The sequence below is a fragment of the Lemur catta genome, chromosome 18, assembly GCF_020740605.2.
Source record: "Lemur catta isolate mLemCat1 chromosome 18, mLemCat1.pri, whole genome shotgun sequence".
In the NCBI taxonomy this organism is placed as follows: Eukaryota; Metazoa; Chordata; class Mammalia; order Primates; family Lemuridae; genus Lemur; species Lemur catta.
The window spans coordinates 46,160,756-46,186,924 of NC_059145.1; the positions used below are offsets into that span (position 1 = coordinate 46,160,756).

Below are 26,169 nucleotides of genomic sequence, written 5' to 3' on the forward strand. Positions count from 1 at the left end.
GCAGCCCTGGCCTCCGAGACGCCCAGCGCCGGGGCCACGGGTCCTAGCTCCGCTCCTCGCCCGGCTCGTGCCCTAAGGGCGCCGGCGCAGCTTCCCCGGATCGTCCCACTCCTCCATCCCAACTGCGCCGGAGGAGAGCGGCGGCGCGGCACCGTCCCGCGTAGTCCGCGGATCCCCGGCCAAACCCCCCGGGACGCTGGTTAAGATGCGCACGACGGTTCGCCCTTCCGGCAATGGGGCCCAGGCCTTGCGTTCCTGCCACGCGCTCCGGGGCAGCCAGAGGTGCTCCCCTACACCTGTGAGCCGGCGCGACACGACCCCCGCCCCCCGCCAGGAGGGGGCTTCCCTGGTCCTTCGACCTCACCCCACCCACGTTCCCGAATCCCTTAGCCCCCCGGGCTGTGCTGAGCGCTGCTCCCTTCGCCCACCCCTAGGCTGGACCGTGGGAGGCCCGTGGGGCTGGGCACGAGCAGGGGCCGGAAATCGGGGGCGGGGGGGGCAGCTGGCATCTCGGTTTTGCCACTCACGTGGACACCATTCAATAAGCCTCTTGTCTCTCCGGGTAGAAAAGTGAATAAAACTAGACCCCGTTCCGACCTGCAGTTCATTTCCTGACTATAAGCCCGGAATAACTACTGGGGGGCGGCACCCTGATCCTGCAAACCCCTAAGATTCATGCCATTCACCCTGTGCACCCCGCAGCCTCCCTAGTCCTTGTGTGCGCGCGCCCTCGCTCCTGCCCGGTGCCCAGCGTTGCAGCGGCCGCGGCCCGTGACCCGCGTTTTCGGGGAAGGTGTGGGGTGCTCCGGGGGCACGGGGACCCGACACCCGCGAGCTCGCAGCCGGCGAAGCCGCGGCCCGGCCTGGCACGGGCGCATGCTCGGCCCAGGCTGCGCTGCGACCGGAGGCACTAAGGCGGCGCTCGCGGAACCCACAGCGCGGCGAGCCCTGCGCCGAGGCAGCCACACGTCGCTCACGTCCCGCATGTTCGCCCAGGCGGCGGCCACGGCTGCTCCCGCCCCGCCCAGGGGCCGGGCGCCGAGCAGCGCCCACCTGGCCGGGCCCCCGAGGCCGCCCCGCCCCGGCGCTCCCTCCGGCAGCTTTGCTGACAGTCCGGTTTCTGCGCTCGGGCAGCCGTCCGGAAACCCGATGCGTTGCATTTGGACTTGTTTTTCTGCAGCGGGAGTGTATGTCAGAGGCGATACCCTAGCTCGCCCAAGGGAGAGTCCCAGTCCACTCCTGAAATAAGAGTGGGCTGGCCCCGAGAGGAAAACAGCAGCGCCCGCCCCACCACCGGGAGAGTTCCCGCCGGGGGGCTTGCGGGGTCGGGGCGTGGAGGCTGCGGGCCATGCGCGCAGAGAGCGGCTGCACCCCTGCAACGAGTGACGGTGCACCCGCGCGCCTGCTGCTTGCCCACCGGAGATTTTGCACACACCTGCAGGCCAGGCAAGGGGACCAGGTGGCATTCTTCTGCACCCCCCCACCCCAAGCTTGCAAACACGCGGTTGGTTTCAGCTCAGGGGGAGTCGGGGCGGGGGCTGCACCAGCAGAGCCCCATCTTTAATCTCTTGACCTAAGTAACGCGTCTGACCACGGCCAGCTCTCAGGGCACCAGGCAGTTGACCGGGCCCTTTTCCTGGGACTGGAGCGCAGAGACTGAGTTCTTTCTTCCTGGGTCTCCTGCACCGGATAGGCCGCAGGTGCAGGGAAGTTAATTCAATCCCCCTCCCGCTTCTGTGTCTAAGCGCAAAGTGGCAGTGCATAGGGGACAAGGACGAATTCGCACTGGACTTTTGTTTTAATGGCCAGCTAGAAATCTTGCGGCGTTTATAGCCCCAGGTAAACTCGGGTAGAATCCTCATGGGAGATAAAATTGCTTCATCACAAAATTGCTCAAGAACGACCCCACTGCAACTGTATTCCAAGAACGTGAGGTTCAGGGTTGACTGGTGCAGACGTGCTCTGAACTTTCCCCTAGTTCTGCTAATGGCCCGATCTTCACCCCAAATGTCCCCCACCAGGTCTTCACCAATTCCCCTGTCCCCAACCTGGATATCACGAACGCAGTCCTGAGAAAACGCTGCCAGGACGGTGAATATTGCCCTCCAACAGCGCCATTCTCACAGCGGGAAGGACGCCAAGCCTAGGGCACGTGCATGATTTGTCTCGGTTGAGTTGGACCGAGATCCTATTAAAGACAGGAGGCAACGTCAAGAGACTCTCTTGTTTTATGGGAAGGAGTAAAGGGAGTCGAGATGAGAGCGTCACTGGACCAGGTCAGAGGTCAAGAAAGAAAGCCAATTAGGAACAGGGTTTGCCTCCGTGGGGCTTTTTCCTCTACTTGGCACAGACAGCAGGTCCCCTCGGGGGTCTCATTACAGGCCCCCCACCCCCAGGGTGCTGAGTGGGGCCCTAACTAGAACAAGCAGGTAGCCATTCAGACCGTCTCACCCAGAACAACCGAGCGGTTTGGAAGGAGGGAGCTTGGAGAGAAAGACCTTCGCTGTGTACAATGAGATGATAATAGCAGGAAAGTTGTTAAGTTATTTAAACGGATCCTCTAACATTTATGAAGATCCTGCCAAGTGCCTGGTGGGAGCTCACAGGGGTGAATCACTGAGCTCGGTCCAGCCTCAGAGACAGGGCGGTGGGAGTGGTTTTTCCTGGGACCTTATTTCTTCCCCCTCCCCTGCACCCGCCAATGTCACGGAACCCTTACTAGTGCCCCCAAAGCAAGCCCCCTCCATGCTCCTGTGCCAGCCATAGCCAGGTTTAAACCTCAAACCACACTTGGACCCACCTCCTCCGGGAGGGAGAGAGAGAGCGAGGCGACAAGCTGGGGCAGGCTGTGAGCACTCAGAAGTCGCTAATTAGACTCCAAGTGTCATTATTTGCACCTGTGAAAAGTCGCATGTGTGCAAGGGAGAAATGAGACACCAAGTAAAACATGGAACCAAGTAAAACCCTCCCATCGCCACCCACCAAAGACAGGGCAGAGGGGAATATTTTGTTACATAGAACATGTGTAGCTCACGTATGAATGGGAACAGAAACTGAAGTTCACACGACGGGACATCAGGGACTTGAAAAACCAATGCATGACACGCACGGAGATGTTTATAGCAGCTTTATTCGTAATTATCAGAATATGGAAGCCATCAAGAGGCCTCTGGTAGGCGAAGGATAAACCGCGGTGCATCCAGACAACGGGATATATTAATAACTCGGCACTAAAAAGAAATGAGCTATGAAGCCATGAAAAGACATGGAAGAAACTTAACGCATATGACTAAATGAAAGATGCCGATCTGAAAAGGATTCCAACTATATGACATTCTGGAAATAGTGAAAAAAAAATCAGGGGTTGGGGGAGGGAGGGAGGGACAGGCAGAGCAGAGGGTTGCGGGGCTGTGAGGCTGCTGTGTGATGCTGGGGTGGTGGCTGCATGTCTTTATACACCTGTCCAAACCCACGGAATGCGCAACGCCAGGAATGCACCCTAGAGTGCCCTGTGGGCTCGGGGTGATGGTACCACATCAGTGTAGGTCCCTCTGTCACCATCTGATGGGTATGTGGATGGGGGAGGAGGCAGAGGGGGACTCTCTGTACTTTCCCCACAATTTTGCTGTGAACCTAAAATTGCTCTACAAAATAAGGCTTTTGAAAAACAATTCATTATTTTCTACAAATATCATATACTTTTTTTTGCCAGTCTAGTGGACTTAAACATCTCACTTAAGGGGGGGGTCAGGAGGGTCCCCTGCAGCCACAGCCTGGCTCTGGCTGTACCACTCAAAGTCCCAGCAAACCCTCCAGCGAGTTTCCCTTTCCTTCTGCCCAGTCCCGTCACTCCACCTCCGGGGGCCTTTCCTTTCTTGCAGGACACCCCTGAGCTCGAGGCCAGGTTCCCGAAGCTGCCTGGAGTAGCTCCACATCTAGCATCCCACAGGTGACAGCTTTGAGGGGACTTCACACTCCCTGTCAGCCTCCTCTCCCAACAGCAGGACAGAGAGTTGGGTTACAGAAGTTTTATATTATGGCTTCAAAATAGTCTGTGCATGCTAAAAATCAGGCACACTGTACTCTAGTTAACCCGTCTTGTACCCACTGCAATGTCCTGCTTTTCATATTTCAGTACAGCCACATAAGATGTAGCCATTGGAGGAAGCTGGGTGAAAGGTTCATGGGACTCCATGTACTATTTTGCAACTTCTTGTGAGTCCATAGTTATTTCAAAATAAAACGTTTTTTAAAAATCACTGATAGCTTGCTAAAGTGCTGGGGGAAATGCACAGATTGTGCAGACTCGGGCATGGAGCGGGGAGGGGCTGGGCAGAAAGGCAGTTGGGAGCTCTGTGGCGATTCGCGTGTGTCTTGCCAATGACACACGTAGACAAACAGAATTTGCACTAATCCTGCACCAGTGAGAAAACATAATCCAGCTCAGGCTGTATTTTCACTTGGGATGGCATACCGTTTCTTGGCTTTTCGTGGATTTGGGGGAGAATATCAATGAGTTTGTAAGTCGTTGTCACCAGTTTGCATGCTTAGAACAACACAAAGAGACAGTCACACAGAGTGCAGTCGGACTCGGAGAGGTTCATGCTGAGCCTGTCTTTCCCTGAGGTGGAAGGTGGCTGGAAGCGGGGTAACTACTTGGGCAGTGCACTGTCCTGCTACAGGAGCCAGCCTGCCCATCTTCCTGTGGTGCCCAGAGGCTACGAGATGTCACAGGCGATGGCTGTGTCTCAGCCACTGCAGGGAAGAAGCTGCAGGTGGAATCTTAATTATCTCGTGTCCCACCAGGGAAGGGAAGGAGACGATGGAATAGCTGTCATCGTGGCCTCATGCCAAGCCCCGTGCTATTACAAAGAAATAGCTCCCGTGCCCAAGGGCTTGTCGTTGAAGAGCACAGGAGAAAATGTCCACGTGTTAGAATAAAACCAGGGACCTAAGAGAGAGGTGTTAGGTGAGGTAAGAATATGCCAAGTGCAGGCTAAGGGCAAGCCTGTGTTAGGATGTTGCTTGCACGTAACTGGGAGCAGATCAACGGGGAATTTCACGTCCATACTGTTCTTCAGTTTTTTCCTACTGAGTCCGAGGACACACAGAACCAAAAGCCAAGATCCTCATTTCTTTCTATGTGCAGCAAGTATTCACTGACAGCCGGCTGTACCAGGGGCTAGAAAGCCAAGCAAGATAGGGTCCTTGCAGAATTAAGAATTCACTTTGGAATTTCATCGTGTCTCCCCAACACACACACACGCACACACTCACATGCATACATACACCGGCCTTTTTCCATAGAGTTGATAAAACTGAGGCCCAAAAATAGTAAATAAACTGCCCGTAATCACGTAGCTGATAAGCCTAGGAATAAAAAGCAACATCTTCAGAAAGTCTGGTATTCTCTCGTGTTTCTCCCAATTAAATCATTTTCCAACTATTAGTGCAATGTTCAATGTCCCTCCCAATGACAATGCTAACCACAACATTTGAGGTCCAGGTGTCTTAGGTGATGTTCTCTGAGTTACACAGTCTTCATTTATAACGTGCAAGTGAGAATCCTCTTAAGAAACTATCACAACATTCATAACTAAAACCTTACAAATGGCCCTACGATGTCAAGTGCTTCCGAACACAGGACGACAACGAACAGCCTCTCGAAGACACTCACGCACCTGCAAGCTTCAGCAGTCACCCCTGAGAGCCTCCCAGGTGTCTCCAACTACCGTGAGGTCAGTTTAACCCAAAATACTAATGACAGTTTTATAAAATGAAACTGAATTAGCATTTAAAAAGAAAAAAAAATGTGGAGGCAGCCTTGGGCTTTTTGTGTACTTTTCAAAGGTTTTAAGATGTCCTAATTTATTGGTCAAGCAAAGAGGAAGAAAAGAAATATAGTCATGAGTCACTTAACCATGTGTTCTGAGAAGTGCATCGTTAGGTGATTTTGTAATTGTGTGGCCACCAGAGTGCATTTGCACAACCTAGATGGCACAGTCTACTACGGTCCTAGGCTATATGGCGTCACTCCCGGGCCACAAAACCTGTAACCTGTACAGCATGTCACTGCACTGAACACGCTAGGCAACTGTCACACGGTGGCGAGTATCTGTGTGTCTAAACATATCTGAACTTAGAAAAGGCACAGTAAAAACGTGGCATAAAAGATTTAAAAAATGGTGCACCTGCACAGGGCACGTACCGTGAATGGCGCTTGCAGGACTGGAAGTCGCTCTGGGTAAGCCAGAGAGTGAGTGAATGTGAAGGCCTAGAACATTCCTGTACGCTACTGCAGACTTTATAAACACTGCACACCGAAGCTACTCTAAATTGATTCTTAAAATACAATAATTGCGCTATGACACCATGACGGCTCCATCACTAGGCAATAAGAATTCTTCAGCTCCATTATAATCTCTTGGGACCCCTCATTATATATGTGGTCTGTTGTTGACTAAAATGTCATTATGTGACGCACGACTGTACTCCTGTGTCTCCATCTTCGCTCAAATTATTAGATAAATCTCACACGTCTATTGTTAAGAAATGCATTTTTACAGAATGGCTGCCTCCTGCAGGTGTCTGCCAGAATGACATTTCCATTAGCTCAAGAGCAGCTCTGTCCTCGAAGAGCCACCAGAGAGAATGTACTATTTCCTAGTTGTGAAAAGAAACAGGTGAAACTAATTTCAGGCATAGATTTCGTTGAACCCAATATATCCCAGATATTACCACGTCAACACGCTGGGATGTAAAATATTATCCAGAGGTCTGACACTCCACTGTTGGTGCCACACCCCTGGAGGACGTGAGGGAGCCGGCCTCCCAGGGAGGCATCTGGGGGGAGGGCGCTCCCTGGCAGAGGACACAGGGGCGGAGGGCTGAGGTGGCACCCCGTGGCGCTCTGCAGACACTCAGGAGGGGACCAGTGGAAAGACAGGCTCGATCTCTGACAGAGTCAGGAAGTGCCGGCGGGCACAGAGGAGAATGCACAATGGAACAGAGAGTGTGGCTGCTGTTGAGAGCAGGCTATAGGCAGGCGATGATTTGGGGACCCTGATGTAGCCACAAGGTCAGGAACCGCCGGTCCCAGGGCATGAGGAAGAGGAGGGAAGCAGAGCTCCCGAGGCAGCACCCTGCCCAACTACCAGCTTTCAACTTCCCTTCTGCCCTCTCCCCCAAATGGCATTTATCCATCCTTACAAAACGAAAAGAGGAGGGTGAGCCAGAAGGCTTTGTTCTGGAAAATTCCTCTCAGAGGCTTGAAAACAAGAGGTGGAGCTAGGGTAGAAAAAGGGCAGGATGTCGGAAGCTGTGACCGTGCTGCCAAAGTGGGGAGGCCTCCCGGCCTGCAGGAAAATCATCCTCTGCCGTGAGAGTGAACGAGTGGAAAATTCACGGAGAAACTGATGTGTCCCACTGCCTTGGCTCTGCCAGAGCGGCCAGTGCAGTGACCCAGATTCCCCCTCCTCTGCTCCACCGAGCACCGCGGCCTCGAATCACCACCCGCCTCCTCCTGCAGAGGGAACTCTCTGGCGAGCCCACCTGAACGTCATGCTCTGACCCGCAGCTGGGGTCCCTGGAAGTACATCGCGTGTACGCACCACTCTCTTACCAGTTTGGCTGGTGACTCAGTCTCCCCAAGCTTGGCTCTCTGGGTGCATTGCCTATATCCAGCTTCTAAAGAGGAAGGCCTGAGGACGAGACACTGGGCCACAGTGGCCCCGTGCAGGTATGTAGAGTCAGTGCCCAGGAGGCGTGGCGAGGGGCCTGCCTTCTCTCTCACACACCCCGGTCTTGCTTCTTTTCATGGGAAGCCGTGGAAATACACCGTAGAACACAAGTGGCTTTGTTTCTTGCCAGACAGCATCTCAGTAATAGTGTCCTGTAGACCCATGAACAACGAGAGACTGAAGAAAAACTGAGACGTGTGGTGAGGCCCAGATAAACTGATGGACGCATGAGCCAGGCTGTCTGGTCTCCAAAGCTTATCCCGTGGGACCGGGAAGGCAGCAGAGAAGCAGTGTGGTGTGTGGATGGGGACGTGGCCTGGGTGTCAGGGGCCCCGACCCGGTCCGACCCTCTCCACACCTGTCCCTTATCTGCTGATGAGTGGCTGGGTGGTCTCTAAGCATCTCTTCATACTTCCCCAATCGGCCCCGTTGGTCTCAGTGAAATACAAATAGAAACTTGACAGTCATTACTAGACTACAGAACTTAGCAACAGGGACAGCTGTCCCTCTTTGAATCACCAGGGCCTACCACAGTGTCGGACACAGAGGAGGTGTTCAATGTGTGCTTGTTTGATGAATGGATGTTTGCATTTGCAGCAAGTCAGCTAAGCAACATGCAGTCCTGAGTAGAACAAGTCTTGACTCACACCATGGCCGGAAGCAGCTTCCATGAACCCCTCAGGGACTGCAGGGCTCCGAGGTGGACAGACAGCCAGCCCCTCGCTGGAAGGTGCTCTGCAAACGAGGGGGCTGGCAGGCCCGTCTACCCCGAAAGGGCCTTAGGAGGACTGAATTGGATGTAAAAGTGCTCTTGGAAAAACTGTGAACTATTCAACCAACCCATAGATGGGCATTTTTTCTAACTGTCCAGGCCCCTGGTGGGTGACTCAGATGTCTGAATAGAGTCCCGCTGACCGTGGCTGGCCTGTGATTTGGTCTCCACCCCTTGGCTTCCTCAGCAGGTCAGTGACGTCCCGCAACACACACACACAGGCACACACACAGACATGCACACACACACAGAGGCACACACACAGACATGTACAAACATGTGTGCACCCACAGACATGCATGCACACACAGTACAAGGCACACACACATGCACAGATGTGTGCACACACAGACATGCACACGGAGAGACATATGTGCACACACACATACACACACACACACACTCGAGGGTGGGGGGAAGAGTCAACCTCAAAACAACCGAGGCTCCTAACGCAGGACTGGGGAGAAGAGAAACTAGAACCAGGTCACGCTCTGCTGGGCCAGGAGGGGACAGGCTGTGTCGCAAGTCCAGCCGGTGCCCACAGTGGAGCAACGCTGGGGTGACAAACACCAGCCCCCTCCCTGCTCTGCTCCCCTCATACTTCTTCCTTCTCCCAGTGGAAAACATTCTAAAAATAGAGCCAAATCAAGCCAAAAAAAAAAAAAAAATGCTGGTTTTGGACGGCGGTGCCGACTACGTGTTGAGAAACCTGCCCCAGCCGTCTCAGTCGTGGTGTTCCAACTAGAGGATAGGACGGTCCGTGATGGCCGGCGGTGAGACCCGAGCAGGTTCAGTTCTGTGACTCCTTCTGAGGAGGACATTAACAAGCACATTCGCCTCCAGAGAAAGGCGACCAGGGTGTGGAGCCATGCGGAAGCCACCCTCGTGGGGACAGATAAAGAGCTGGACTGAGAAGAAGAACAAGAGCCGAGAGAGCAGTGACAGCCACCGGCTCATCCCGGGGAGCTCGCGCATCCTGTCATTCCAGGAACAGAAACCACAGGCTGGTCTGGACGTACGAGGAGACCGCTTCCTCGTACAGTGGACAAGTGGCACCAGAGAGACAGCAAAGGTCTGCCCCATCACGATTCCCGGCAACAGCCGGACGCCCACCTGTCCAGAACGTTCCAGAGGGGTTCTCACAACAGCTGCAAATCAAACTAGCTGGCCTCTGACTGGCCCCGCCCCTCGCACAGGCAAGACCCTATGATTCTGTAGGCCTAGGCCCCGTCCCGGCTCTGCCTCTCAGCAACTCTGTGACTGTGCACAAGACACTTGTCTGCACTTCAAGTTCAGGATGATCTCAGGGCCTCTCTTCTGTTTTAAAGTCTCCGAGTCAAGAACTGCTGTATGAAGAATCTGGGTATAAATCTGCTGACCTAGCATTTAGTCATACATTTGACCAATGTGCTTAGTCCAGTGGCAGGAGCTGTAGACTGGGCGAGACATTCATTCCTTGGTCTCACTCTGTTGCCCAGGCTGGAGCGCAGTGGTGTCATTATAGCTCACTGCAGCCTCGAACTCCTGGGCTCAAGCGATCCTCCTGCCTTGGCCTCCCCAAGTGCTGGGATTACAGGTGTCTTTATACAGTGATTAATTATGGGTATACATGAAAGTACTAAATAAGATTAAATAAATTTCAAGCATGTAGTGGCCAGACACCAAAGGCTACCACAGGAAAAATGTTTAAAGATACATTTGCTAAAAATACATTTATTGATCAAAAAATTGGAAATTGAAACAGACGTAATTTCTAGTTGGAGTGTGAACCCCATATCACGTACTTTGTGAATCCCTGCCACGGGGACTGCTCAAGTGAGACCCCATCTCTAAAATAAATAAATAAAATAAAGACAGGAATCACAGCAAACAGTGATGCTGCAATACAGGTTAATGAGAAGATGATGCGGATATGTCAAAAAAGACACAAGAGCCTGCTTTCATGGGTTCCCACTGGCCAAATCTGGTACAATCTGAGCAAGAAAATAAAGATAATCATGGCTTATAACCCAGAGAAACATCAGACCCCAGGGATCCATCCACATGTAGATAAAATGAATGAATGAATGAATGAATGAATGGGTGCGGGAGATGGGAAAGCTTTTCCTGAGAGTACAATGCCAACACACAGATGCAGGAGTGATATAATTTGTAAGTAACCATTGGGCAATCACCATAGGAATAATTGTTTCACACAAGAATCATCAAGTGGTGAATGTCTGATGAGAAACAAGATACCTGCTGAGTCTCGAAGTACCTCCCCCCCCCAAATACTTATCAATCAGAAAAGGAACAACTGTGATCTCACGGTAGAGCAACCTGGCAGATTCCATCCTTCAGCAGGTGGTCCAAGTTAACCTCCCCGGGCTCAAGGGCCCAGGACCACTTCTCAGGTGTTCCTGCCAGGCATCCAGAACCTGCATCTAACCACGAAGGGGCCACACACAGACCCACGCTGAGGGATATTCTAAAACACAAGTGGCCTGGGTCTCACACTTGCTCACCTGCGTCCACGGCAGCATATTCACAATAGCAGACAGGTGGGAGCAGCCCGGTGACCATCGACAGATCACCGGATAGGCAAAGTGTGGAATATAAAGACAATGAAGTAGCAGCCTAAAAAGGAACAAAGCCCTCCACGTGGTGCACGAGAGTCATCCTTGAGGATAATGTGGTAAGTGAAGGAGGCCAGACACAGCAAGACAGACACTGTGTGTTCCCCTTACACGAGGTCCCTAGAGTAGTTGGTCATAAAGACAGAAAGCGGAACCACGGCTGCCAGGGCTGGGGCAGGGGCAAATGAGGACTGGTTTAATGGGCTCAGAGTTTCAGTTTTACAAGATGAGAAAGTTCTGACATTGCACAACAACATGAACGTACTTCACACTTCTGAACTGTACACTTAAAAATGATCAAGGTGATAAATGTTCTGTTAGGCGTTCTTACCACAATTAAAAAAAAATTGATTGTTTTTAAAACATCAGTGCCAATAAATAAATAAATAATCAATCAGTGCCTATAACTTTTCAAAAACACCAAGGCCAGGAGAGGCAGGAGAGTGAGGACTAGTCTATATGAAGGGATCTGACCTCCCTGCAACCTGGGAGCCTGGATTAAACCCCGGGTCAGTCAAAACGTTGTTCTTGCTTTTGCTGTCAATAATTAACACTAATGGGAAAAGTGCTGAGACTTAAATAAGGTCTGCATATTAGATAATAGAACCGGATCAATGCCGATCTCCTGATTTTGTGGTCATTATACAGTCCTTGTTTTGAGGACAGCGTCTAACTCTCAAAAGTTCAGAAAAAATTTTGTATTTCTCTCTCTCTCTACACAAAGACACACACATATATCCATATGTAAATATATTCTCTCTCACTCTTTCTCTCTCTATGTAGATGACACAGAGACGTATGGGCAGGTGGGTGGATGGATGCGTAGACAGATAAAGAGACAGCTAGCTACACCGGGAGTGAGCCAGGGAAAGAGGGAAGAGAGAAAGGATGATGAAACTAATAGCGTAAAACGTTGGCACTTGCAGAATCGGGGTGAAGGTGCAACGGGAATGCTTTGCACTATTTTTGCAACTTTTCTTCAAGTCTGAAATTATTTCAAAACGAAAAGTTAAACCTCAAAAATGTTAAAGTTCATGCGGAGCATAAAATGGTCATAATTCTGCACATTCCCCTCAAAATTACCTCCTTCAGAGGTGCAAGTTGCATACATACATCTGATCAAAACATTTATGAATCTTGAATGAATGATGAATCAAGATGTTGCTGGTATTTCAAAAACCAATGCTTCAAGGTAAGGACAAACACATCTAATCTGACTTTCCATGTGCTGGCAACAGAAGGCCTGCCAGAGGTGAAACTGGTGTAATTGGTAGAGAAGTCGCCTAGAATAGCTGCCTGAAACTTCTCCCATCTCATCACTCACTATGGATTACACGGCATGCTATCAGTTATGCAGTTCACGTTACACTATTCAAACACCGAGATGCTGCTGGCAGTAGAGAAAGCAAGACCGGACAAAAAAGTGCTCCCTTTTCACTTTGACGCAACTTTCCGGAAGCCCGTGCAACACTTCCACATTCGTCTCACTCACCAGATTTAGTCGCGGCGCACCCCCCTCGCTGCAAACGGGGTAGCAAATGCCCAGGAATCTGCTACTACGGGGAGAACGCTAGCAGTCTGCCATAGCAGCCTTTGCCTGTAACACACTTTTCAACAAACGCCTTCTAAAGATAGTCTTTTATCATAAAAAGCGTGAGAAAAGACAAGCTCAAGTTGCTCTGAGCAGTATGGTCAAGGATACGCTTCCGACAGAACCAACGATATTTACACATTCACTGTCCAACCCACACGTACCATGCCATTCTTGAAATTATCTGTCAAAAATTCCCATTTCCCTACATAACTCAAGTAACCCAAATAGCACGTGTTAATTACAAAGCACAGACAGGTGAAGACGTGTTTCCCTTTACACAGAGCTGCTGTTCACCGCCCGGCCTGCAGCCTCTCCGTGCCGCTTCTGGGCTGACTGAACTTTGATTTAGCAGATGGGGGGAGGCGGAGACCCCCGATTTCGGAGGAAGGTGCTTTCCGTCCCATCCACAGGGATGAGTCGTGGCCGGACTCTCCCACTCCCCTTCGCTGGGCACGTGCCCGGACGTGGTCGTGGGCTCAGTTCCGTTCAGTGAAGGCACCATTGGTTTTGTATCCTGGTACAGCCAAAAATATTCTCTAACTGATGACTATATTATGGATATACAGATTTACAATTCCAATATGAACTTTAGAATATAAACAATATAATCAAAACCAAAATAGTTTTACTTCAAATCGGACACTACCCAAAACACCACCATTGAACCCCTTTATATCCTGGCCTCGATGCACCCCTGAAGCCAGAGGGGCGCCCGCAGCTCTCCTGGAGCCCCCGAGAAAACCGGGCAGGGCTCCCATTCTGCCCAACCAGCAAGACTTTACATGGCTGGGAGAGGGTCCTGAGTCCTTTAAAACTGGGAGCGGGGAGGAATATTGATCTAGAGCAAGCGGGTGGGGGTCTGAGCCCCACAGAGTGGCTTGTCTGGGCCTCTGGGTGGACCATGGGCACAGCACCCCAGATGGTAGGTGGCTGAGACCCCAGCGGAACCATCTGGAGACCCGGCCTCCCTGTGCCGCCACCCTCCCCTCGATGGCCTGTTTTTATGGCCTGCCCCCTCCATCCTCGTCAAACTTGTTTTCAGGAGAGGATCCGACCCTCACTCACTAGGCTCAGAGTGTCGCCCTGGTGGCACCTTAGGAGCAGGGTGGGGGAGGGGAGCTACCTGCAGAGGCCCAGCCCAAGGGGCCTGGAAGATGGATTACGGAGGACGCTCCAGTTCCTTCCGTAATCCTGCCCAAGCAAAGGAAGGATCAAAGGAGAGAACTAGAGTCCTTGTGGGCTGAGAGGGACGTGTCTCAAGGTCACAGGAAACCATCCATGCTCCAGCCACCTGAGTGCTGCTTCCCCCAGCACCCCCATGGAAGCAAGAACGTGGCCTCCTGGCTATTTATTTCAGGGTTTTTTGTGTCTGGGTTTCAGTGGATTGGGATCCAGGCTGGTTTGCTGAGTAGTCTGGGCGGAGAGAAGGAATGAATGAAGCCGACTACTAGACCCTACCACGGTCAAGGCCAGCGGTCTCAGAGACCAGCACCACGTAAGACTCACCCATCGCTAAACCGCCCCCCAGACCAGGAAATCAGAAAGGCTGGGACGGGGCTCAGGCTGTGACGTTCTAGAAGCTTCTCCAGTGACGCTCATGTCCGTGCCAGCCACGCTCCGGGCCGCCGCTGGGCCCGTGCTGCCTGACGGCAAGGATGTCACCCCTCATTGAGAAGCGAGGGACAGATGCACAGGAAGCAACCAGTGACCAAAACCCCTGTGGAGTGTGGAAACGTCCCGGAGAGAATTTGCGAGTGAAAAACAGAGTCTAGAGTAAGCCCAGGCCTGGAGCTGTCCTTCCTACGCGGCTTCTGACGCGATTCAGCAGCTTTGGGAGGTTTTTGTGTTTGTTTTGTCTTTGAGAAATGAAGAACTGAGTTGACTTTCTAAAAGAAAGCTGGATAAATTCTTAGGATACTAAACTACTAGGTAGTTTCCAGAGAAAATTCCCTGCAGCCAGACCCCCGGGAAGTCCCCCCAGGGGGCACAGAGGATGTGGCACTGAGGACTCCATCTCCTCGGGAGGGGGCTGGGGGAGTGTGTGTGTGTCTGTGTGTGCATGTGTGTACGTGTGAGTGTGCATGTGTGTGCGTGTCCGTGTGCTGTGCTCTGCAAGTCCAAGCCCTGCTGCACTTGGCCATGGCCACTTTCTGAACCTGAGGCAACAGGTGGGTCCGTGTGACTGACAGCCACCGTCCCCCCAGGCACCGCAGGGGAGCTGGGAGAGGCACTGCACCGTCTGGCCAAGGCTCAGCCCTCTGCCCTCCTGGCCTTGGCCGCAGGTGCTGGGACCAGACAGCAAACTTGACCCGCACTTGGGTGCTGTCCAGCTGAGACAGCGAGGCACAGGCGGTCCCACGTCCCTCCTCCACTGGCCCCCTGGCCCCACAATCCAGGCTCAGCCTGCTGTGGCAGAAACCTAGAGCAGGGACAGTGCCCAAGGGGCCCCTGCATGGCCCGGCCAACGCCCTGGCTCTAGCCCAGCTCTGCGCCATTGCTATGCTAGTCACTCTGCACTTGCAAGCAAAACCGGAGTGCTGGTGTGGAGACCTGGCCCGGGAGACCCTGGGGAAGAAAAGGGTCCCCCTGCGACTTGGGAAGCTCGTGCTTCTCCCAGCCACACAGCCGGGGAGTGAAAGGCTGCCCCACGCACTGGGCCTCTTCCCTCCCGGTCCTCACGCGGGCCAGCCTTAGCTGCCAGCGACTCGGTCACGATCACAGGCGATTCTGGCTCTGCTCTTCCCCACCTGCCCCCACTGCCACCCTCCCCGCACACGTAGCATAAATGTCATCATTTTGACCATTTTTAAGTGTACAGCTCAGTGGCATTAAGTACACTCACACTGTTGTGCAACCATCACCACCATCGTCACCAGAATGTGTCATCTTCCCCAAACGAAACTCTGTCCCTGTGAAACAAACTCTCCTGATCCCCCACCCCAGCCCCTGGCAACGCCCATTCTACTTTCTGTCCTGTGGGCTTGACTCTGGGGACCTCACAGGAGTGGAATCATCCAGCGTGTGTCCTTTTATGTCTGGCTTATTTCACTCAGCGTAATGTCCTCGAGGCTCATCCACGTTGCACCAGGTGTCAGAACTGACATCCTTCGTAAGGCTGAGTAACAGCCCGTGGTGTGGGCAGACCACGTTTGCTCATCCGTTCATCCCTCCACGGACACGTGGGTTGGCTGCCTCCTCCTTGTGGCTGTTGTGACTACAGCCGCGGTGACCATGAGTGTGCAAATATCTCTTCCAGCCTCTGTCTTCACTTCCCAACTCTACTCGTTTAAGGAATGCCAGCATCAGCCTCTGTCATGTGATCAGGACAGCCTCAGTTTTAGGGACACATTCTGCAATTCTGTTATTCCCCAGAGAAGTAATGCCCAGAGGAGAACATCTTAGTTAAGATCGTTAAAAGCAAAGCAAGCAGAATGCAAAATTGTACACATTGTATGTATGGTCAGCTCATATATTGGAAACAAACTAGAAGGAAACCAAAATGTTAACAATGGCCACTTCTGTTGTGGAATGACGGGTCATTTCTTTCTTTATATTTTCGTGTCCTACCTACCCTGAGCCTGTACTACCGTTACTGTTAGGAAAAAAAACAGTACTTTTTCCCTGTCAGTCTGATTGCTTCGGGCCTGTCTGTGGGACGTGGGGTTCGTGCTGACTTGCTAAGCAATTTCATTCATTCATGCATCCGTTCATTCATTCAAAATCATGCTAATTACGGACATTTTTAGAGCTGATTCCTCTGAATGGTTGAGTCGGCCACGACTATCACAGAGATCGATCTCGGTTTAAGGGATGCTCCCGGTCTCGAGCTAGTCACATGCTCGGGTGTCACTCAGGTGGCTCAGGGGTCATCTCGCCACTTATCACCCTGGAGCAAACACTGGGCTGAACCACCCCACCCTCCGCAGCCTCTGACGGAGTCGGGCTCGCAGGCGGGTCTGTCGTGCCTGCCTGCAGGTCCTGTCATCCTGGCATCTGCACGCCCCGGCAAGAGGTTCCCTGCCCACCTGGGCCCCTGTGGCCACAGTGCCTCGGCTCCCAGTGGAAAGCATGGCCCAGGACTCCGGTCGAGGGGAGGAGGGTTCTTTCTCCTCGGCCCCCGTTGCCTGCTGCACTCCTGGGCTCCACCCATCCTTGGACGACGCCATGGACGGCAACATCCCACAGTGGGGGAAAAGCCCTGCTGCTCCTCCCCGGAGAGAAACCAGACTGCCAGCGTTCAAATTCCAGCCTCCCCACTCCCTAGCTGTGTGACCTGGGACCAATAACCTAACCTCTCTCTGCCCCACTTTCTCCACCAGTAAAACAGGGAAGATAACAGAACTCGACAAGTTTTAGCTATTTTTATTTTCAGCCGATAAATGAATAACAGTTAGGTTTTATGGAATGTGCCAGGCATTGTGTTGAGCACTTTCAACAGACGGTCTCTGCTCTTTAGAACTCTGGGACCAGGTGGACGGCGTGCCACTCGAGAGATCAGAACGCAGTCTCAGAGAGATTAAATGACCTGCCCAAGGACGCTGCTGGTGGAGAGCTGCCGTGGTGATGAGGAGGAAACGGGCTGGGGTCTGGCTCCCAAGGCAGTTAGCGTCACAGGCAGTGACCGATCCCCCCACCCAAGCCCGTCACTGCTCAGCTGATTCACTTTCCAGAGCAGAAGGACGGGGGGACACGCTGGGGCAGAGGGGGCAGGCGGAAGCAGGACACGCCAAGGGCCCTTCTGCCCTCAAACCTTCCCCCCAGGCTGCACCTGGGACGGGGTGGCTCCAACAGCAACAAACCCTTCACCCCCCAGACAGGTGGACCGCAGGCACGGCACCACCCCTGCCCCAGGAGACAGTGACACCTGGCTGCATTCCGGAGTGATCTCCACACGCTGACCTGCGGGGCAGGAAGGGGACCCGCAGGGCAAGCCCTGTCCCCTCACCGTGGCCTGAGCTTCCCCAGCTCCAGGCTGGTTCCCTCCCTCCCCTGTCGTCACCTGAGTCCCCTCTCAGCCAGGCCTCCCGGGTCCCCAAGAGTTAAGGTGCACGTCCCTGCCGCTCTGCAACACCCCCCGCCCGGCCTTTTCTCCTGAGCACTTTCCACTATCGCACGTCCTCGTGTTTGGCTCATTACCTCGTTTATGGTCTTGTCTCCCCCGAGAGATGTTTCTGTGGGTGTCTGTCACTGGGGGTGTCCTGACACCCAGAGCCAGCCTGGCACACAGCAGGTGTGGCACAGACAGTGGACGAGTGAATGACGCCGTACACATCCGCACAGACCCACAGAGTCACACGCAGGCACAAAACAATCAGACATTAGACACACAGGGATCTGACCACATTCGGCTACCCCCATGACCTGGGAATCACTGGAGTTTAGATTCCTGAAGTTCCCTGTCGTCACCAAGGCTGGGACCAGGCCCACACGTGCAGCCACAGAGCTTCCGTGGGTGCCTTGGCCCTCCTGTGTCAGAGCTTCACACCAGCCCTGAGCCAGCACCCAGCCTTGCCATGTCCACACTCCCAATCCCCCTCACACACCCACGCCCACGTGTCCGCCCCCACGTGCCAACCACCCTATGTCCACCTCCATGAGCCAACCATACATCCGCCCTCACATACCACGTGTCCACCCCCACATGCCAACCGCCATATGTCCATCCTCACATGCCAACAATCCTATGTCCACCCCCACGTGCCCACCCCCACGTGCCCACTCTCCCAGGTGCCCACAGCTCTCAGCTGTAAACCCACTCCCGACAGTTCTCCATGCTCCAAAACTACCCCCACCCCATCCCTGCACCAAAAACCTCCCGTCAGCTCATGTCATCGAGCTCTGGCAAGCATGGGGACAGCGATCTGACAAGAGGAGACCACATGGAGACGTGAGCGGCTGTTCAGTCACCACGTAGCTTCTGAACCTCCATCCTGCCCACTATGAGGAAAATGAAAGCAGCCAGCCAAGCCCTACCCTGCCTGAGTTTACTGTAAAGCTAAGAAATGTGTCACACAGGAAACCGCTAGGGAACGATTAAGTGGCAAAACAGGGCATTGCGCCATCAGGAGAACCCAGCACCACGAGACCCGAGCGCCTGCCGGGCCTGGGAGGTCACCACCCTCCGCAGGGGCAGGCGTGTGCAGGCCTCGTCCGCGCCGGCCGTCCTCCGGAAAAGTGGATTCGGGAGGGGTAACCTGCTTGGGTCACTCACAAGTTGGTGGCAGCTAGGACTGGAACCCAGCGTTCTTGTCACTCGATTCATTTTTAATTCAACATAATATTGAAATGTACATACAACATGCACAGCTCCATAGTTCTCACAGGTGAGCACACCCGTGCGGCCCTCACCCGACTCAAGAGCTGGGGCCGCTACAGAAGCCACCAAGGGAACCAGTGTCCTGACTCCGGCCGTGGTCTCGTTTGTGACTTTGTGTCAGTGCTGCGGGGGCCGGCTGCACTCACTGCACACTCGGCCTGCCATGTTCCCCAGCGCTGCCTCTGTCGTGTTCTGTCGTGTTCCGCTGAGGCAACACTCCACCCTCTACTGACCCAGCTGACGGGACAGTGGGTTGTTTCCACTGTGGGGCTCCCACGAGCAGCGCTGCCGTGACCATTCTTCCACGTGCCTTCCGTGGACATGCTGGGTTCTCGTGTGTGCCCCCGTTTGGCTTTGGTAAATGCCCCCAAGCGGTTTCCCAGAGTGACGGAGGGTTCCCGTCACTCCGTGGCCTCACCAGCACGTGGTCTTTTCCTCGTCAGCCATTCTGGCTGCAACCGCTGTACGCTAGTATCTCACCGTGGCTCTCAGTTTTTATTTCTCAGTTGACTCAGGAGGCCGAATGTGCCATTGCCACTTGCGTATCCTTGTCTAGGAACATCATCAAATGCGGAGCAGTGTTTCCACGCTGAGCTGTTTTGGGTTCGCTGGGTTTGGGTTTTGTTTTGCTTTTTTCTTTCTCCACTGTGTCCCTTGGTGAGCTAGACAAACAGGAACAAAACAGTTTCCTGGACGAGAGCCCGGGTTCCTGTCGCTGTCATAGCATCTGCCAGCTGGGATTCGGGGCCAGGGAGTGACCAGCTGTGCCATCCATCAAACGGGATGACGATGATGACAGCAGCCGCGGTCCCTAAGCTGGCGTGAGTTCCTGCACACACACACATGCTGGGGTCTGTCCTCCGCACACCCTCAGTGCTCCGTAGGTCAGGATTTTCACCAACACCCTGCGTACCTGAAAGTGCCCCAAATCGCCATGATGGACAGGAGGGAAAGAGAGAGGGGATAGAGCAAGACTGAAAGACGAAATCTCACAATTTTCTGGTCATTGTCACCATTTAACTGCAACCTGGTATTTCTCCCTACTCCTGTGCACAGGAACCAAAGAGGTGGCAAAACTGGGGCTGGAGGGGGAAGCTGGGGACACCTTAATCTCCAGGGAAATGAAACAAAACAGAGCTACTCATGAGGCCCACGGTTCTCACACTAAAGGAACCCACCCAGAGCAGGGGCCCTGCGGCTCCTTGCCCCAAGGCTGGAACGCACCAGAAAGCCAATAGCCCAAGCCCTGAGCACCCACTCTCCTCTGGTGGGATGTGACAAGGACAGGCCTCATCCCGGGCCACCCAGACCCGGCCTGGCTTTCACTCCACTCTGCTGCGTCTCTGCGGTCAGGGGGTGTAAACACGCCAGCCTGGGAGCCTCAGGTCCCCCACCCCAGACCTCGAGCTGGACGCCGGTGTCCCCTGCCTGCCAGGCGTGACGTGGCCAGACAGGTGCAGAACGGAGCTTGTTGACTGTTTACTGAAGACTAAGAACTCCTACCCTGGATTAGGAAACTGGGTTATGTGGCTAGACAGGGAAAGGTCAGCGAGCTCTCAGCCCTGCTAGTAAACAGGCCGGGCGCACTGACTAGAGGGAACCAGCCCGTCTGTGTCAGGAGACCAGGGTGAGCCCCAGAGATCAGCTCCCTCACTCTGCAGATGGGGAAACTGAGGCTCGGAGAGGCTAACAGAGGAAGTGCAGGTTTTGGAGTAAGGTCCGCCTGGTAAGGGCAAATTACCCCTTTACTGGAACTTGCTTCTTCAAGCCTCTCCCATCCCCACATCTGGTTAGTCACCAAATCTGCACATAACCCCGTTACTGGAACTTGCTTCTTCGAGCCTCTCCCATCCCCACATCTGGTTAGTCACCAAATCTGCACATAACGTTTCGCACGGACGTAATCTCCGTGCTTTCGTGCCTGCTCTCTCCGTGCGGATTTAAACTCTGAGGGCCTCACCTGCCCAAGGTCACTGCTCCCCACCCCTTGCCCCAGCCTCCCCAGTTCCGGCCACTGTGCCGGCCACCAACACTCGTCTTCCTAAAACACCACGTTGGTTCTATTTGTCTCCTGTTCAGAAACTACCACTGGCTCCCTACTGCCTCTGAGACCAAGTTCAACCTCCCTGGTCTTCACTGAAGGTCCGCTGCCCCGACTGCCTCTCCACTTGATCTGCTTCTCCCCGAAACGTGCCTTCCTGCCACCCACCTCTGCAAGTCCGGAACACTCCGCCAGAAATCCTCTTCCTCTGTCTGCTCCCACCGTCCGCTGTGTCTACTAACGTCCCTCCCCTGCTGCTCCCGTAGCTTTATTTCCTGCACTACCTCCAGACTGTTGTCTGTGCCCTTTCCTGTGAGTGTATACAGGTGGTGCTTGTGTGTGTGCACATGCTTACGTGCGTGCATGTGCGTGTTCCCACCCACTCTCCCAGCCTCTTCAGAGCTCGAATCTCACTGCCTGCACCCAGCACAGCCCTAGCACCCCTCCTATAGGGAAGCGGGGCTATAAATACACGGCGGTGGGGGGGGTACACAAGGGCAGCGAACAGCGTGGACAGCGTCTCCGTGAGCGCTCGCTCCCTCCGGGCGGAAGTACAGCCTGTGCTCGGCACCGGGGGTGGGAGGACTCCAGATGCCACCTCGGCCCTTCATGTGCCGGACACAGGAACACAAGCAACGGTGGCACTGGGCTAGTTCCTGCCGTGGAAGCGTGTAAGGGCCGACAGAAGCACCAAGCGTGACGCTCCGACTCTGCCCATGAAGTCGGGGGAGGCTCCCGGAGGGCAGGGTGTGGGCTGAGTTGTGGGGCACAGTGAGGACGGGATGGAGAGAGGACACCCCAGGTCGGGGGACGTGCGGTAAGGCGTTAGACGCAAACGCGGATCTTGTGTAAGGGCCGCCGGGAAGACCTGCACCGCTGCGGCGGACGCCAGCTAGTGGGTGGCACTAAGAGGCTCAATGCGGATTTACAGTGGTGAAGACACAGATTAGTACAGAGTGGCCTGCTTTCAGAGACGGGACAGATGTTCCTAGCATTTGTCACAGGTGGAAGAGCTAGTTCTGCTCCCATTCTCAGAACCTCGGTCTTTAAGACCGACGCTTTTATCCTCTTCCCCCTGCCCACAAGGCAGACTCTGAAAGAACCCACCTGTGTCTCCCGGGCATGAAGGAGCCTGTTCCCACTGATGCCGGGGCTCGACACAGATCTGCGAACCTAGTGGTGGAACCGCGAGGCCTGCCCGGTGACAAGGCCACCAACAGGGCATTCAGATGTTCACCTGGGAGAAGACCTTCCACCTGGATGGCGGCGACACAGAAGCAGACGCCCACCGTCCCAGGTGGACGGCCAAGCCCTTCTACAGGATGTGTCAAACCAGGCCCGGCCAGTACACTTTAGGGTGAGGTGGGGGTTAGAAATTCTCTGGTGTTCTGGTACTTTCCCACGGCTGCCTCCCACTCCCATTCCACCGCAATGCCCCCATGGACATGATGTGCCCAACAAGAGCAAAGCCCGTGTGAGCTGACACGGACCCCATCATCACATGGGATAACGAGTAAGTCAGTGCACTTCTTTAGCCCAGGAAGGGATCAGAAGGGAAAAACCAAGGCCCTAAATGCTAGGACGCAGCGTGAGGGACGGGGAGGGTGGAACAACCACCTCAGCTGAGTCCACACCCAGAAGGTCGTGGACTCTGGAACCTGCTAGCCAAGAAATCTCTAGAAAGAACAGGCCCAACTTAAACCCAGAGGCTCTTGGCTCAAAACAGATGGGAAGGACAAGCCTTTCCCTCTCACTTCTCCCCCCACCTCTTTTGCCCTCACTGTGAAGACAGTTAATAATGACATTAAACATAAGTGGCCTAAACACTCTAATTAAAAGATATAGTCACCCTGGTCAAAAAGAAAAAGCCAGCCTGACTGTAAAAAATCCACTGTAAACATAAAAACACAGATAGGTTAGAAGTAAAAGGGCCAATCGTGGTGGCTCACGCCTGTAATCTTAGCACTTGGGGGAGGCCGATGAGGGCGGATCGTTTGAGCTCAGGAATTCAAGACCAGCCTGAGCAAGAGTGAAACGCCCGTCTCTACTAAAAAAAATAGAAAGAAATTAACTGGACAACTAAAAATATATAGAAAAAATTAGCCGGGCATGGTGGCACACACCTGTAGTCCCAGCTACTCGGGAGGCTGAGGCAAAAGGATTGCTTGAGCCCAGGAGTTGGAGGTTGCTGTGAGCTAGGCTGATGCCACGGCACTCTAGCCAGGGCAAAAGAGCGAGACTCTGTCTCAAAAAAAAAAAAAAAAGGAAGTAAAAGGATAGAAAAAACATACCTCACAAACACTAACCAACAGCACAATGAGAAACTGTATTAACAGGAAAGTAAACTATGGGACAAAGAACTCTTCCTGGGATAAAAAGGGACATTCCATAATGATGAATGGTCAATCCATCAAAAGATATAACACTTAATAAGCACAAGTAATTGAAATTATCTTTGTTACATTTCAGATTTATTATCATCATTTCTACTTGGGTTTTATTGAGGAAATGGTCCTGATGTTTATGTACTGATTCTCCCACGAGTGACGCTCCTCAGTCTTTATCTAGCTGGGACTACTGCCCCGTCGGGGTTGAGCTTGGATGCTCCTTCCGTTAACATTCTCAGACCCCCCGTGGGTAATAGGACCTCACCCTCACAGCACTTATCAGCCTGGTAAATGCACCTTTACTTATCTGTCTCCTCCACAGCCCAGGAACTCCCTAAGGCCAACAACTGTGCCACGTCCATCTCTGAATTCTTAGGCAGAACTGGACACACTGTAGATACTTATTTGAAGAATGAGAATTTAAGTCTCAAAAACTCAAACCCAGTAACTCTCATTGACTCTCAGAGCACAGGCAGCTATTATTCAAGGAGAAGAAACGGTGAGCACGAAGTCAGAGTTTGCCCCCATTTACCACTTACAGGCCCCATGATCTCAGACACACCACTTAACCACTCAGTGCCTCAGTTTCCTCATTTGGAACGCGATAAAAAATAGCCTCGTGGAGTTGCAGTTTTAAGTAACTGTGTTTAAATGCGCTTTCCCAAGGTTAGTTCATGCTGGAAGCAGTGGGCAGTCTATGACCCGGGTGACAGACTGCCCAGTCTGAGGCCAGGAAAGGCAGGCAGAGCACAAGTCTGCCCCGCACCGGCTCCTGACTCCCCACTTCCACTGCAGTGGCTGCAGAAGCCATCTGGACCAAGCAGCAAACCATCATGAGGAAGCTGACGCAGCCCTGATGGGAACAGCGCCTGGGACTTTCTCAGTCTCCAGGACAGCACTAGGGTGTTCCAGGAGACGTCAGAGCATCTGTCCCTGACACCCGGTGGTTTTCAGGTTTCCCTCGATGACTAAGAGTCCAAATGGAGTATTGTGGCAAAAGAGGGAAATCACCAACTGAGGCTTTCTGAGTCAGCCCTCCGACAACAGAACTGTGGGCTCCAGCCCAGACCTGTGGAACAAGAATTTGCACTTGAACTCGATCTCCAAACCATGCTCAGCATCCAAGCTCAAGAGGTGCTGGCTCCTCTCCCCACGGCCTGGAGCTGAGGTATCCAAACTTTTCGAATCACAAACTACTACCTTCAATAAGGTATCTATTTGTAAATTACATACATGTGCTACTGCACTGGTATACTACATACATGATAAACCTTACATAAAAATAGACCTTTTAAAAGAGGGGTTAAAAATAAAGAACAAAAACTATAATTTCCTCCAGGTACCCAAAGTGATCCCATAGGGTCTAGGGAGGACCCAAGGCACATACTGCCTTCCCAGCTGCCAGATTAGAGGAGTTCACTGGGATCTGGGATCTCCCTGGGTTTAGCCGAGAGCTCTCCTTTCTTCCCCCGGCCCAACCCAGCTCCTTGTGGTTCAGCTCAGCCAGGTCTCTCGTGGACCCACCTCCTACACCTCTCCACCCTCCACTTTTGCTCCTGGTCTTCCCATTTGCAACTCAATGGCCCCAAGGATTTTTGTGGCTAGAAGTTTCTAGTCCACTTTATTTAAATTTATGCATTCTATATTTCATTTGTTAGAGGAACAAGAAAGCATCAAGAAGGGGTGGGGGAAGGAGTGAGTCTGCAAGGTGATTTCTTCAATGTTCCAGCAGTAAGTAGTCTAATTTCCAGATTAGCAAACAATCCGATAAGTCACTCAAGATAAGGTGACTAGTCAAGCTAGAGGTTTTTAAATTGCTTCTAGGCACACCACCCTGACCTGAACCCTGCCATTTTGGGATTAAACATCTATTTTTGGGCCTCTGGTAAAGGGTCAACAAGGTTCTTTTGCTTAAAAGTAAAACCCTGGTCTCCTCATTAAAGAACCAGAGGGTGGGCCCCAGGCGTGCCCTCTCATCCCCACCTCCCACTCCACATGCAAAAAAGGGGCACAAAATGTTACTAATTTAAAGTAACTAGAAATACGGAATAGAAGTAAAGTCTTTCCAGAAAGCGAGTTCCACATACTCCCAGTCAATCCTCTCAGTATCCTAGACCCAGAACCTAAAAGAGATTGGGAAAGGTTTAAGGAAATGCACATCCAAGAAATAAAAACTTTATAAAAATGTAAAACTTGGGAGTCAGGCAGGAGCCAGCCCTTCCTCAGGCTTCTGATCCTCCCGGGATTTCACCCTGGGGCATAAACATTTGGAGGGTGCCAAATTTTTAGTGCCATAGACTCTGCCCATTTGTAAGCCTTCTACAGACGCCAGCAAACAGTACCCCTGAATTCTCAGACAGTACTGGGCAGGTTCTCCTCTTCCTCCCCGCCACCTCCACCAGTCCCCAGTGGCAAGTTCATCCCATCTCACCTGAGGATCACCCCCAGGGCCCAAGATCACAATCAAATATCCTGGGAAAACAGGTCTACTCTGCATTTATTGGTAATGCCCACCTCTTGCCCCTCCCCACAATTTCACAGTGGCCCAGTTCTGAGCGCCAGTATCCCTTTGCTCACTAAAATTAAGATCCCACCCTGCTTGCAGCCAGCAGAGACCCCATTACAATTCAAAAAAATAGAAAATATGCTCCCCCAAGATGCACTTGCCCCCGGAGCAGATCCACTGTGGCAAGGAAGTATGGGGG

The 26,169-nt window shown here is 53.0% G+C and overlaps 1 protein-coding gene and 1 long non-coding RNA gene across 3 annotated transcripts in view; both read right to left on the reverse strand.

Moving 5' to 3' along the window:
- The window catches only part of PFKFB3 (6-phosphofructo-2-kinase/fructose-2,6-biphosphatase 3), a 62,503-nt gene that overhangs the window by 23,514 nt on the left and 12,820 nt on the right, over nt 1-26,169 (reverse strand). The window lies entirely within an intron of this gene.
- LOC123623572 lies at nt 19,680-23,065 on the reverse strand. The gene is made up of 2 exons (XR_006729908.1): nt 21,246-23,065; nt 19,680-19,949 (listed from the first exon to the last, which is right to left on the reverse strand). It is a non-coding gene; the product is annotated as an uncharacterized LOC123623572 (long non-coding RNA).